Here is a 13,997-nt window from a genome sequence, read left to right as displayed (position 1 = left end):
CTGTCACCCACTCGGGTTTTCAGGGAGGGAGTACTCAGCCGTGGCAGCTGCCTGGGGCTGTCCTTATCGGGGCCAAAGCAGGCTCGCCCTTCCTGACACACAGGAAAGTGGCTATCTGATAAACTAGATCTCACTGAGGTGTCAGCCACTTAACTTGGTAGCCCTCCCAGAAATATTTGCATAGTAGATGACACCACCGTGAGGACTTCGCTTCTCACAAAGGAGGGAATTGCTAATTACACAGGGGAGGCAGGCGGGCTAGTGCGAAGATTTTATTTGGGTGGATCACAGGGGACCTTCCCATATTGGCAACCATTCACTTCTTCTCTGATGGTAAACTCCATAATCTCTGCCCTGATTTCATTGTTTTTTTAACTGGGAGGAATCTGTCAAAAGGAAACATTTGCTTAAGTGTGGGAATCCTGCATATTCTGAGCCCTTGGCTGGAGTGGTCCCATGCAGTAGGAAGTGTAGCCTTGGCACATGGAGAGAACCACACCCACAAAGTCACAATTCTGTGAGCACTATAGGTTATGGTTAACTTCTAGTATCAATCTATAGTGAGAAAGAAAGATGGAATTAGAGGCCATCAACCATAACAGTGTAAATGTAGAAATACAGCTGGCAGAAGTCGGGGGTAGAGGGGGACATCTCTGTGGGAAGATAGGTAAGGAGCTCATTTAGCTGAGCAAGGGGAGTGTTGAACACGGACCCAATAAGAAACCAGGCGAGGGGTGCCTGGGTGGCTCCGCGGTTAAGCCTCTGCCTTCAGCTCAGGTCATGATCTCAGGGTCCTGAGATTGAGCCCCACATAGGGCTCTCTGCTCAGCGGGGAGCCTGCTTCCTCCTCTCTCTCCTCTCTCTCTCTCTGCCTGCCTCTCTGCCTACTTGTGGTCTCTGTCTGTCAAATAAATAAATAAAATCTTTAAAAAAAAAAAAAAGAAACCAAGCAAACTGTAAGCGCATTGCTTACAGTTACGAAGATAACCAAACAGAGGAACTGACAGCTGTCTGTAATGACTAAACCCGGGAGGATTGGGGAAGAACGTGAGGGTTGGGCTAGGAGCTAAGTCCTCCCGTTTCTCAGTCCGGAGTCACCACTGAAGTTGAAGGGAAAAGTTTTACAGCAAACTACGTAGTGTTAGGTTGATGACCATCTAGAAGCAGAAAAGTCTAGAACTGGCTGTCTCTGGAAGGGGAGGAGAGCGGGGGTGGGGGAACCCAGAGTGGGGCAAGGATCTGTTTTTTTTCTCTGTAATCCCTATTAGGTCACATTTCATTTATGGTCAGGACTTACTTTCACAAAACTTACAAGAAAAACCTCAATTTTCTGTGTTTTCCCTAATGGGTATGTAGGACAATATAGGATAAGACAATAGATAAAAACCTTTATTTATTAATTATTTCAAAATTTTTAATTGTGCGAAAAACACATGACCAGAATGTACCATCTTAACCACTGTCTCGTGTTCACCATATTCCCATTGTTGTGCAGCAAATCTCTAGAACTTTTTCATCTTATAGAACTAACACTATCCATCGAACAACAACGCCTCATTTTTCCTGCTGCACAGTCCTGGCAACCACCATGCTACTTTCTGTTTCTGTGAGTTTACTACTTTAGATACCTCATATAGGCGGAATCATGCAAATTTGTCTCATTTTACTTAGCATAATGTCTTTAAGTTTCATCCATGTTGTAGCGTGTAACATGATTTCCTTCTTCTTTTTTTTTTTTACTGTTGAATAATATTCCATTGTATATATGGACCACTTTTTCTTTATCCATTTTTCTAAGGATGAACATTTGAGTTACTTCCACCGCTTGGGTATTGCAAATAATATTGCAATGAACATGCACGTGAGCTTAATTTATTTTTTAAAAAGGACACCTCAAATAGATAGTCAGAGAAGACCCTGAATTTATTTAAGCCTCTCCTGGGCCAGAGCAAGCCAAGTCATGGAATAGCATGGAAAGTGCACAGAAAGGAACCAGCTTGGCGGAAGCCTGGCACACAGTCTGCCCTGCCGACCACCCTGCTCTGCCTGGGCTCTTACAGCCCTGCTGAATCTACCCAGGGCCAGGCCTGGCTTCTGGTAGCTCTGTGCAGCTGCAGGGGGAGTTCAATGGGAAGACAGTCTCCACATGACTGACCGGCTGCCTTTCCCACAAGCTTACTTTTGTCTTTTGGTCTTGGGCCCGTGGCTTGGTGCTCATTTGCAGGGGTGGTTTAGGTCTCTCCTGGGTTGGTCAGGACTCCTTCACCTAGTAGCCCCTGATGGTCCTGATAGCGCCGATCTCTTTCTAGGCTGGAGGCTGTGGGTGGGGCCATGTCACACTGCTGGCTGGCTTGGACAGTTTCCCACTGTGCTAGGTGACAGATTGTTCTTGGACAGGAAATTATTTAAGTTCAGCTTTTCCTCTGATGATCTGGGAGGCACTCAGTCAACAATGTGGAACTGAGATCCCTTAGAGATCTGCCCATTTATGGGGTCCTTAGGCATAGCATGAGATACTTTCCATAGTGAGGGAAGAGTATTGGGATACAGGGTCTCCCGTATCAATGGTGGGAGGGTGTTCCCTTTGGGGCTATGGCAAGGTGTGGAAGTTATTTCCTTCCTCACTGGACTGTGGGTTTGGAGCCACCTGGTAGCCTCAGATGACCTTTTGTGAGGTTCTTTTCGGAGGCAGTGGCTCTCAGAGGGAGGGGGTGGGGGACAGTTGCCAGAGTTCAGGCAACCGATGTCTGTGTCTAGGAAGGAGGTTGACACCAGGGGTCTTCTTCATTTCCCAGTTCTGCACCATCTGCCTTGCCTGACGTAGATGGTTGACTGGGATGTTCCATTCCAACTTATCCTGCCTTTTTCCCTTCCAGGCCCTAGAGGTGCATGGAGGAAGGATGTTCTCTAAGACTTAGTATCGAATACATAACCACTAGCCACATGTGGCCATTGAAATTTAAATTCATTTCAATTAAATAAAACAAAAAATTCAGTCTCTCGGTTGTGCTAGCCACATGTACATGCTCAGCAGCCGTCTGTGGCTCCCGTGGGGGACGTTGCAGTTATAGAACATTTGCATCCACATAGAAAGGTCTTTCCGCCAGCATGGCCCTAAGCCTCCACTCTGTTTTTCCCTCTGTGATTCTGCTCTGGAGGGATGCATAGCTGCTGCTCCCTTGCCCTGGGGACCCCCAGCGTGCTGCCTACTGAGAACTCAAGAGCAGATGATGAGCAGGGTGGAAATGCCTTCAGTGTCTGCTCAGTATTGAGTCTGGTCTGAAATCTTGCTCTTCCTGAGTAGGACACCTACTGGGTCCTTGCTCTTCCTAGTATGACCTCTACTGCCCTGAAAAACCCTACCCAAGCCCTTTAAGTGAGTTCTGGCCTGCAGTGAGGATTCCGTTCTGCTCACCACCTGATCCATTTCAGGATTTTTCCACGGTGTAAGGGTTTACCAGCCTAACCCAGTCTTTGGAGCTAGGTCCCACCCCTAAGATACCTACAGCCCTTTGGATGTTTATCCAGTTACTAACCCTACCCCAGTGTCTTGTGATGGGTAGCTGTTAACCATTTGTTAACCTTTGGGTAGATGTTAACCATTCCTAGCAATTAACCATTTGTTTCCCCACAGAAAGAGCCTGGCTATTAGGGATGGGAAGAACTGGGGACATGTGTCTATCTGGGAGTCCGTAACAGGGAATGGGGTCTTCCAGAATAATGCAACACAGCCTTGCCTGCTTCCCCAGGCCAGCCCTATATTGTCCTTTTAGTGTTTGGGTCTACCTCACAGCATAGGTATCCCTCCACATGACAGCCAACTTTGGGACTCTGTAAGTGAAACTCTTCTACCTCCTTCATCAGGGATGCTGGCTGGGGACTATGAAGAGGGAGTAGTTGGTGTTGATAAGTTCAGAGAATATGAATCTCAGGTGACTGGCAGCCATTTTCTCTGCCTCCCTGTGAGAGCCAGCGTATAAGGTGATTCTGAGTACAGTAGAACAAGGGAGAGAAAACAGAGCCCTGAGATAGTATTAGATCACTTAGAGGCAGCTATGCCTTAGTACTCTAGTTAACTAATGTGCCTTCATACCTAGATTTTCCAGTTCTAAGAGACAAAGCTCTTTCTGCTTAAGTTAGTTTTATGTTGAGTTACTGTCACGTGCAACTCAAATAAGTCTAACTCATACAGAGTCATTAGATCTGAATGTTTGGAAGGAGAAGCCCCTGCTTGATGATAAAGTTCAAGTCTTTGCCAAGACAACTGGGAAGAATGACTAGCCTGGACTACCAGTGAACCAGAGAAAACTCACATGTATACCAGCGCCACACACAGACCAACCTTGAGCAGAGGTTTGCCTTCCCAGCACTGTCTTCTGTCCCTCATATTTCCTCTCCTCTTCAGCTCCCCCAAATCCACTCTTCCTCTCAAGACTCTGGTCAGAGGCCGCCTCCTCCAAGAAGTCTTTCCTGACTACTCCGGCCTCTAGACTACAGTAAGCTCTCTGCCCTCTGGCTTTTAGTACCAATTAGAATTATCCAAAAGTTGCTAACTGTCTTGTACCATGCCTGCTTTCATTGTCTAGAATGGCACTTTAAAGATTTTACTGTTACATGTTTAGAGTTTGTCACCCTTTCCCACCTGGCTGAGGTCAGAGATGGGGTCTGATGCTTTCATGTCCTTGACAAGAGCCAGCATAATGGCTGACACATAACAGAACTGCGATGAATGTCTGTGGATGAGAAACTTGTGGAAACAAGTGTGAGAGCTACAGCAGTCAGGTCTGTGTGCAGCTCTCCTCAGTGGGAAATAAGCACTCCACTTAAATGCCCAGGAGGAGGAGGGGTGGGGGGTTACATCCCCCAGTAAGCTCTGTAGTCTACCAAAAAATTATTTTCCACCTCAGGGAGTGAGGATGAGGGAGAGGAGGAGCCTGGGAAGGAAATGGAGAGGAGGTGAGAATGTAGATCTTTGTTTGATGGCGAAACATCAGGGAAGGGTCCCTAGGTCACATGGGCTGGTGGAGACTAGAAGTGACTCTGGGCCTCAGACTTCTCTCAACTTCTCTGTCCTGGGAGAGGAGAGCACCCCTGGAGGGTGGGCACAGGTGGGGGAAAGGCACAGTGGGCATCACCTCCTCTCTGGAAGCACCTTTAGAATCGGCTCATGGGCCCCCTGGGAGAGACTAGTGTCCTCACTCCACTGCATCGTCTCATTCCGGATCCATATTAACGCAGCCAGAGATTACATTTTCCACCTGACTAGGGTCTGAATGGTATTTGGCTATTTCCCAAGCATCCTATCCCAGCAGCTGAGGCCCAGGGTTTGCCAATATTAAAGCCATTATAATCATCTGAAGGAGGCTTCCCCACCCCCAGGGAGGGCAACCCACTTTACTCAGCCGTCCCATTCAGATGCTAGTCTCTTCTGGAAACACTCTCATAGACACACCCAGAAATAACATTTAACCAGATGTCTAGGCATCATATGATCCAGTCAAGTTGACACAGAACATTAACTAGCACAAACCCTAACATCTCCTAAGCACTTACTATATCCCAGGCATGTGCTAAACACTTTCCTGATATTATTTCATTCTCAGAGAGAGCAATGTATGAAAACTACATAAGGAAACAATACTTACCTCAGGTGACTTCTAGTCTCTAACAGCTGTAAGATTCTTTGACTTGACAGGGCATTAGTGAAACCAGGGTGTTGACATGGTGCTTGGGGGAATAACCCTTAGAGGCAGAAGTCCAAATAGCATTAGAAGCCACCTCTTTCTGCGGATGAGGATCTATGTGTTCCTTACAAATATTTTCTCATGAATTCCTGGAAAACATCCTGTGAGATAGGTATCACTACTCACCCCATTTTCAGATGAGGAAACTGAGGCCCTGTGAGGTTAATGGCTTGACTAAATATCGAGTGTGCAGGTCTGTTGATTCTGAAGCTTGCCCTCTTAACCACCGTGCTTGCAGAGGGAGTGCAAAGCCCTGCATGTCTGGTCTGGATACCTGGGAAGTTGCCCTGCCATGAGGCCAGGGGATAGAGGTGAGCTGGGGGATGGGGGAGGGCAGAGGGAGTGTTGTCATAGGGACCCTGAGTTCCACCATAAGGACAGGTAGCAGGCAGTGCAGCTGGGGTGGAGGCAGGTTCTAGAGACAGTTCTGCAGAAGTCTCTGAGCCCAGCAGGGACCTGACTCCGCACTCCCTTCAGCAGCTCTTGGTAAACTTTAGCTCTGTTCCCCGTCTTTCCAGGGGCAAGCAGGACAGGATGTTCTCTGAGTTCCAGCAGCCCAGTGATTCCTAGGGAACAGGTGGCAGGGCCATGATTAGGGCTCCAGAGACTGTTTTTGCCAGGCAGATGTCCTGCCTTCCCTTTTATGGCTGGCTTGCTCGAGATGTCACAATTCCTTAGAGATTTTCGCATTTTTCCCCTTCTCATCCTCTTTATGACCCTGAACTACATTCCTCCTTCTGTCCCCATCACTTGATTTACCAGCCCCTTGAACAAGTCTGGAACTCACTTGTGAACCTAGTAGGCTTTCCAGTCAGTCATGAGGCAATTTGCAGCAGTTTGGTTGGGCAGAACCGGGAGGGGACATTTCTTTTCTTGGGTTGAATTCTTTAAGTTGCTCCCATCTGCTGCAGTCTAGTGACTCCTTGGGAACTGGGTGGGGTATTTTGGTGGCAGGCTGACAGTTAAGAGGTTAAGTTCAGGCTGCAGAGGGGCCTGGGAAGATGTTCCGGCTCTACCATTAAGAGCTACATTACCTGGGACATGTGATTGACCTCTCTGAGCCTTGATGTTCTCACCTGTAAAATGGGAGAGAACAATTACTTGCCTCCAAGGATTGTTGGGAGGATGGAATGAGAATACTCGCGGAGCACTGAACACTGCTCCTGGCACAGAGCTAGCCCCATAATCTTCCTAGCAGGCTGAGGACGGCCACAGGCCCGAGATAAGGGCATTTGGATTATGGAGTCAAAGGTTGTGAAGTCAGACTTGTCTCCCTGATCAAGCTTGGAGGTAAAAAGATAAGAGAGCTTGTTGCTGAATGGTCAGTTTGGGATTCCTTAAGATGATAGAATCCAAGATTTTCAGGATTGGAAGAAACCCTGGCAATCCTGAGAAGAATGCAGTTCTGTAGCATTGGAGTGAAGAGTGGACCTGGGTGACCTCCACAAAGCACCACCTGTGAAGGGAGGTGAGGTCTCCATGGGAGTGCCCGGCAGCCGAGAACAGAATAGGACTGCGTGGGCTCCATGAGCCTGCTCACTGCTTGGGTGGAGGAACACTTATTCCTTCTACCCCTGGGTCAGTTCCTCATTTCTCCTGGAGGAGTTGCTGGTGACTTAGGAAAATAGATGGACTGGGTCCCAGTTGCCCCCATCTGGTTATTACCATGTTTCCTGTAGGGTCTGGCACAGAGACCAAAGAAAGGGTATGCCAGGTGGCTCAGATGGTTAAGCATCTGCCTTCCACTCAGGTCATAATCCCAGGGTCCTGGGATTGAGCCCCACATCTGGCTTCTTGCTCAGCGGGGAGCCTGCTTCTCCCTCTCCCTCTGCTGTTCTCTCGCTCACTCTCTCTAATAAATAAATAAATTCTTAAAAAAAAATAGGACTCTTTCTCCCTTTCCCCCCAATATATAAATCTTTAAAAAATAAAATAGGAAGGAAGGAAGAAAAGGCAGGAAGTAAGGAAAGAAAGAAAAGAGAAAGAGAATGCCAATCTGGGCCCCACTGGTTTCTTGGAACAACAACTACTCTGTACTCTTTGAGCAGGATGCTCTGGGGAAGCCAGGGCTGAATCTACCTATTATAGGCCCCTGTCTAGGAGGAAAACATCAACAACCAAAATTATAGTCAGGAAGAACTGCCTCCATCTGCAAGTAACTGGGCAATTACCTCCTAATTAAGCTCTTATTAATTTGTTTTTTGAGTGTTACAGTCTAGTACTTGGGAGGTGCACCCCGCCCTACCTGTCACCAAGGTGTGGAAGGTTAAGCATTTCACATGAATCAAGGTAGAACCCTTCATCTGATTAAATCTAAGAGCTTGATTTGTTCCAACATCGTGAGAGCCGTAGCCTTTCATCTTTGGAGCACTGGGTTTGCAGGGTTTCTGTTTTGAGTCCTAAGTTTCAGGGGAGGAAGAGGAAGCATCAGGAGGGGAAAAGGCAAAAGGCAGAATTCAGACCACTGTTTTCCCAAGTGTGGTCTATGGGTCTCCCTTGCATCTGAATCATTTACTGTTAAAAAGCAGATTCCTGGGGTAGGCTTCAGCTGTGAGTCAGAAACCTCCTAGGTGCTTCTTATGAATACCCAGGTCTGAAAATCTCAGAAGCAGAAAGTCTTATGGGATATTAACAACATAGATAAAGAAGTACACGGACAACTCACAATACCATTTCAGCTAATAGTTCCTGAACACTCCCCAGAAAATCTTTTGCTTTAGCAATAAGCTGGGGAAAGCTTGACACATTTATACTTTATCTACGGGCAGCGTTGTAAATAGAAAAATGTCTGGCCCAAAGGCCAGAAGTCCAAGAAGGGACGGTCACTGTATTAACCAACCCCTAGACCATTAAAGGCTTATGTCTTAGTGCCTACTCTCTGGCCTCAGGTGTTGTAAATGCTGCCTTACAGCCCCTTTATCTGCTGATAGCAAAGGTGGATGTAAGTGGATCTCCAGAAATGGTTCACATGAGCCTCCCAGGTTCTTGAAAAACCACAAGCGATTGGCAAATGTTTCTGTTGCAGACACAAACTCAAACAAACAGCTCATTTCCGTTAAGAGCTCCTCACAGCAGTGGCTGGGAGCCTGAAGGTACTAAGGAGTGGGGGGAAGTCTTCCTCTCCCTTCCCCCATACCTTCTTCCCCTTTCTTACTTCTTCTTCTTCTTCTTTTTTTTTCTTTTTAAGATTTTATTTATTTATTTGCCAGAAAGAGATTGAGTGAGCACAAGCAGGGGGAGAAGCAGGCTCCCCGCTGAGCAAGGAGCCAGATGCCGGACTCAATTCTAGGACCCAGGGATCAAGACCTGAGCTGAAGGCAGACGCTTAACCTACTTAGCCACCCAGGCGTCCCCCTTCTGATGTCAGATTTTTTTTTTTTTCAAAGATTTTATTTATTTATTGGACAGAGAGAGACCACAAGTAGGCAGAGAGGCAGGCAGAGAGAGAGAGAGGAGGAAGCAGGCTCCCCGCCGAGCAGAGAGCCCGATGTGGGACTCGATCCCAGGACCCTGAGATCATGACCTGAGCCGAAGGCAGCGGCTTAACCCACTGAGCCACCCAGGCGCCCCTGTCAGATTTTTTTTTGACACTATGGAGTTTATTTAGGCTGGGGGAAAGAAGCCGCTGATAAAGAACTTCACGAAGGGGATTTCTATTTTCCCACCCTCCCAGCTCCCAGGTTTTGACCTCTCAGAGCGCCTTACAGACCTTCCATTTCACTCATTTCAGGAAGCCTGGAACCACAAGGCTCCGAATCACAGTCTTGTAAAGCACGGTGTTAGGCTGAACTTCAGTGCGTTCTGGGGGAATGCGTCGCAGGGGCCTGCCCACCAAAGATTCTGACAGGATTCTGATAGATTCTGATAATATGAGGTCTGGTCATTCTGGAACTGGTGGTTGTAGTTCACAATTTTAAAAAAATGAGTTAACAGCTTTATTGAGATATACACAGTTCACCCACTTAAAATATACAATTCCATGTGTGTTGTTGTTGTTGTTGTATTTCATTTTTTGGGGTATAATCACTATTTTGTTGTAGGGCTGCAGGGTCCTTGTCTCAGAGTCGGAGAATGACTCTCGAGGACACTTAAGGGTGAAATGAAGTGAAAGTTATATTAAGTGAAGGTGAGAACAGGAAGGAAAGAAAAAAGAACTCGGGAGGAGCCCCTCCCGAGTGGATTGCCACTGAGGTTTTTTATGGTCGGTCTTTTACAGAAGACTGACCAGGGAACTGAAATCTTGACGTCACCACTGATAGCACCATGATTATTTCTCCTTTGAATACCTCATCTCTGATGTTTAAGGCCAACGAGGTGGTCTGGTTTTATTGCCTTATCTCTGGTTCCCTTATACCTCAGCATTTCTGGGATTTTTGGTGCGCCTGATCACGTAGCCCCCTACCTATCTTTCCCCACCTGACCCTTCTGTCCCTTACTCATTTTTAGCAGTCCGTTGCCTTAACCACTCGGCCACTTCGTCTCCACCCTTACTCATTTCTAGTGTTTATAGCACTCCTAATAGAAACCCCGAACACATTAGTAGTCACTCCCCATCTCCTCCAACTTCCCACCATCCCAACCCCAGCTCTAAAGCAGGCACAAATGGACTTTGTCTGTATAGATTTGCATATTCTGGACTGTTCATATACATGGAATTATACAGATGTGGTCCTTTATGGCTGACTTCTTTCACTTAGCATAATGACTTGAGAGTTCATCTATGGTGTAGCTTCAACCAGTACCTCATTCCTTTTATGACTGAATATTCCATTGTAGAAATATACATTTTGTTTATCCATTCATCATTAACTGGTGGACATCTGGGTTGTGCCTACTTTCTGGTTATTATGAATAATGATGCTGTGAACGAACACTCCTGTACAAGGTTTTGTGTGGACAGATGTTTTCAGTTCTCTTGGACACACGCACACACACACCTGGGAATGGAATTGCTGAGTCATATGTTCACTGGGTTTAATCTTTTATGTATGAGAGTTCTAATTCCTCCACAACCTCATTAACACTAATTATTACACGTTTTGATTTTAGCCATCCTAACAGTATAAATGAGATTTCATTAAAAAAAAAAATTTTTTTTGAGGTGGGGAGGGGCAGAGGGAGAGAGAGAAGGAGAGAGAAAACCTTAAATAGGTTTAACGGACTGAGCCTCCCAGGCATCCTCATTTAAAAAAGTTTTTTTTTTACTTTTTATTTTTTTTTAAGTAGACTAGACTCCACACCCAACATGGGGCTTGAACTCATGACCCTACAGATCATGAGTCACATGCTCCACTGACTGAGCTAGGCAGGTGCCCCTCATTTTTAAATTTTCATTTCTATGGTGGCTAAGGTTGTTGAGCATCTTTTCATATACTTATTGGCCATCTGTATATCTTTGGATAAATGTCTGTTTAGATTTTTTGCTCAGTTTTAAATTGGGTTGCTTTTTTATTTGGGTTATTTGCTTGTAGGGATCCTTTACACATTCTAGATAAAATCTCTTATCAGATACATGATTTGCAACAATTTTCTCTCTCTCTCTCTCTTTTTTTTACTTTCTTGATGCCTCTTGAGGCATAAAAGTTTTAGATTTTTTATGACATTTCGTTTGTTTATTCTCTTGTTGCTGTGGCGCACACTTTGGGAAATATTACTAAAATGCCACTCGATACTCTGGAAGCTTTGAGACATTAAAGCTTGTTTGGGCTTTTTAGGTCACCTTGGAGGAGGACTTCCTACCCCATTCCAGTCAGCCAGGGTTCCTTCTCAGAGCTGGAAGCACAGAGCCTCAGGACCTTGGCAGTTTTTACATCCCCTCCCTCTCCTGAGGTCTACCACAATAGAGCAGCTGAAATGACAGTTTGGAAATGTCCTTTATTGTGAAACTCAATGGTCTTTGTCTCTGGGATTTGAAATTTTGATGCAGATGTTGGCAGCCAAGAGTTAGGAAGGAGGAGGGCAAGGGCTGGGAGAAGAAACCCTTCCACTGACTTTCATAGTGAGTCATTTCAATTCTCTGTGCCATCCTGGTTTTCTCACCCATAAAAATGGGGGAGAATACCTCCATCTGCCCATCTCAGTGGGGGTACTGTGAAGATGAATTAATCTGTATTTTTAAAAACACTTTGAGATCTTGGATTAAAGACATTACTGGAGCACAAGGTATTATTATAATAATAAATGATTTTATAGCAGGGAGAGTGCAGACACTAAAGCAAGGATTGGAAGGGGCAGGAAGGAGAGAGGCTCTGATCGCTGGAGCCTGGGCCCAGACACAGGTTTTTATCCTTAGAGGTGAGATATGATTTCAAACTGTTTGGGTTATTTCACCTGAATTGCTTTACAGAATGCTTCCTATATAACTTCTGCCATAAGGAAAGATTAAAATCTTTTTAGGAAATAGGTTATGTACATTCAAACAATTAGAAGCAATGCAACGCCTGAATATAACAGGTGTCAAAAAGAACGCAGAATAGATGGTGACGAAGATCGGCTTTGCCCAGGTCTATCACACACTAGCTGTGTGACCTTGCCTCTGTTTCTTCTGTGACCACAACTGTTTGTACAAAGGGCTTAGAATGATGGTTAGCAGATAGTAAGTACTCAGATGTTAGACGTATCTGGGATCTTGTCAGGGTCTGTTTTTGCTGGTTATGTAATCTTGGTTAAGTTGCTAGTTACCTTCTGATCCTCAGTTATCGATCTGTAAAATGGGCATAAGGATACTGACTAGCTCACAAGGTAACTGTTAGGATAGAGGGAGACAATGTAAATAGCATAGCACTGGGCCCTACAAATGGTAAGCATCCACCAAATGAGTTATTATTACTGTCATTGGCACTATTCCCTGCCGGAGGTGTGACGGGTGCCCTCAGTAATGGCTTAGATAAGTCTAGGGCCTTCTTTGGAACCTGGAGTTTGAGGTGGACAGAACGGGATTGATAGGATTCAGGTGATCAGAGAAGAAAGCAGGCTCACAGAAAGGCCGAAGTATGAGGAAGGACTGCCTCCCCCACCCCCAGCCCCAAGACAGGAAGGGACTCGGGGCTTCTCACTTTTCTCTTCAGCGGGGGGCCCTGGCTGGCTATATCTGGTAGAGCCGCGGCGGCTGTTTACCCCCAAACTCCTTCCGCAGTCTCGGCTTTCACCTTCCCGGGAGGCAAAGGTAGGGCTCTGCAAGGTTGGAGCCGACCCTCCCTCCCCGAGGAATGTGGGTCCCGTTTCCACTTAACCTCTTCCCGGGCAGTCGGGAGCTAGGAGCCCCTCTGTCTTCACCCCACCCTCTGCCAGGATCCAGTTTCAAAGTCACCTGAAAGCCATTTCCTTCCGCTCCAGTCCCTCTCCTCCCCTCCCCTCCCTGTAAATCACCTGGAGTTTGCTCCCCTCCCCTCCCTGTAAATCACCTGGAGTTTGCATTAGCCTGGAGCAGATTTTCTTTTTTTTAAGCTTGTGTTCTTTAACAAGAACTCTCTTTGCCATTTACTATACACACTTGTCTACACAGAACCCAGTGATTCGATATCAGAGTCCCATTCCTCCTCCCCAGATGGTAATGTCTAAGCAGTGGGATCTCTTCTGGGGCCCCACCCTGGCCTCCTCTCCTGCCTTGTGCTGAAACAGACAGCATCTTTTCCCCATCTTTACTGATGAATTATTTTGCGTTTTAAAATTTATGATCTTGCTCAAGTCCTTACTGAGTGTCCGTGACCCCCTTCCAGGTGTGTACCTTCCCATGGCCATAGGATTACATACAGCCGTAAAAACAAGAGACAGGGTCTCTATTACACAGGTTTCTGCATCTTGTTTTATCCACCTAGCAGCCTTTTAGTGGACTCCCGCCAGGTTACCCGTTTCTTCATCTCCTCAGCTTCCCCGAGGCCGGGATTTACATTTGGAACGGATCACAGGGACCGAGTTGAGGCGAGAAATTCGTGACGTGCCTTTCTGACTCAGAAAAGCCAAGGTGACCTGCTCTGGTAGGCTCGAGACCGCCCCCCCCCGCCCCAAGCCGAGAGCAATTACTGTCTTCCTAAGCCCCCTTTCCTATCCGCACAACTGGGGCTATTTGGCTGTGACACCGGCGTGACCCCCACCACGTGCGTCTTTGTATCTGCGAGCATCTAGGCGGCCCGGGAGCGGCTCGCGTGGGGCGGGACGGTCACCGTCGGGGCGGCGCGCTCGCCCCACCTGCGGGCGTTAATCATTAGCGGCGCCCGTTCCCCTTCACCCCGGGCTCCGGCTCGCCGCGTCGCG

The sequence above is a fragment of the Neovison vison genome, chromosome 13 (assembly GCF_020171115.1).
Source record: "Neovison vison isolate M4711 chromosome 13, ASM_NN_V1, whole genome shotgun sequence".
Taxonomy (NCBI): domain Eukaryota; kingdom Metazoa; phylum Chordata; class Mammalia; order Carnivora; family Mustelidae; genus Neogale; species Neogale vison.
The sequence above is the reverse complement of the archived record's forward strand: the minus strand, read 5'-3'. Positions refer to the sequence as shown.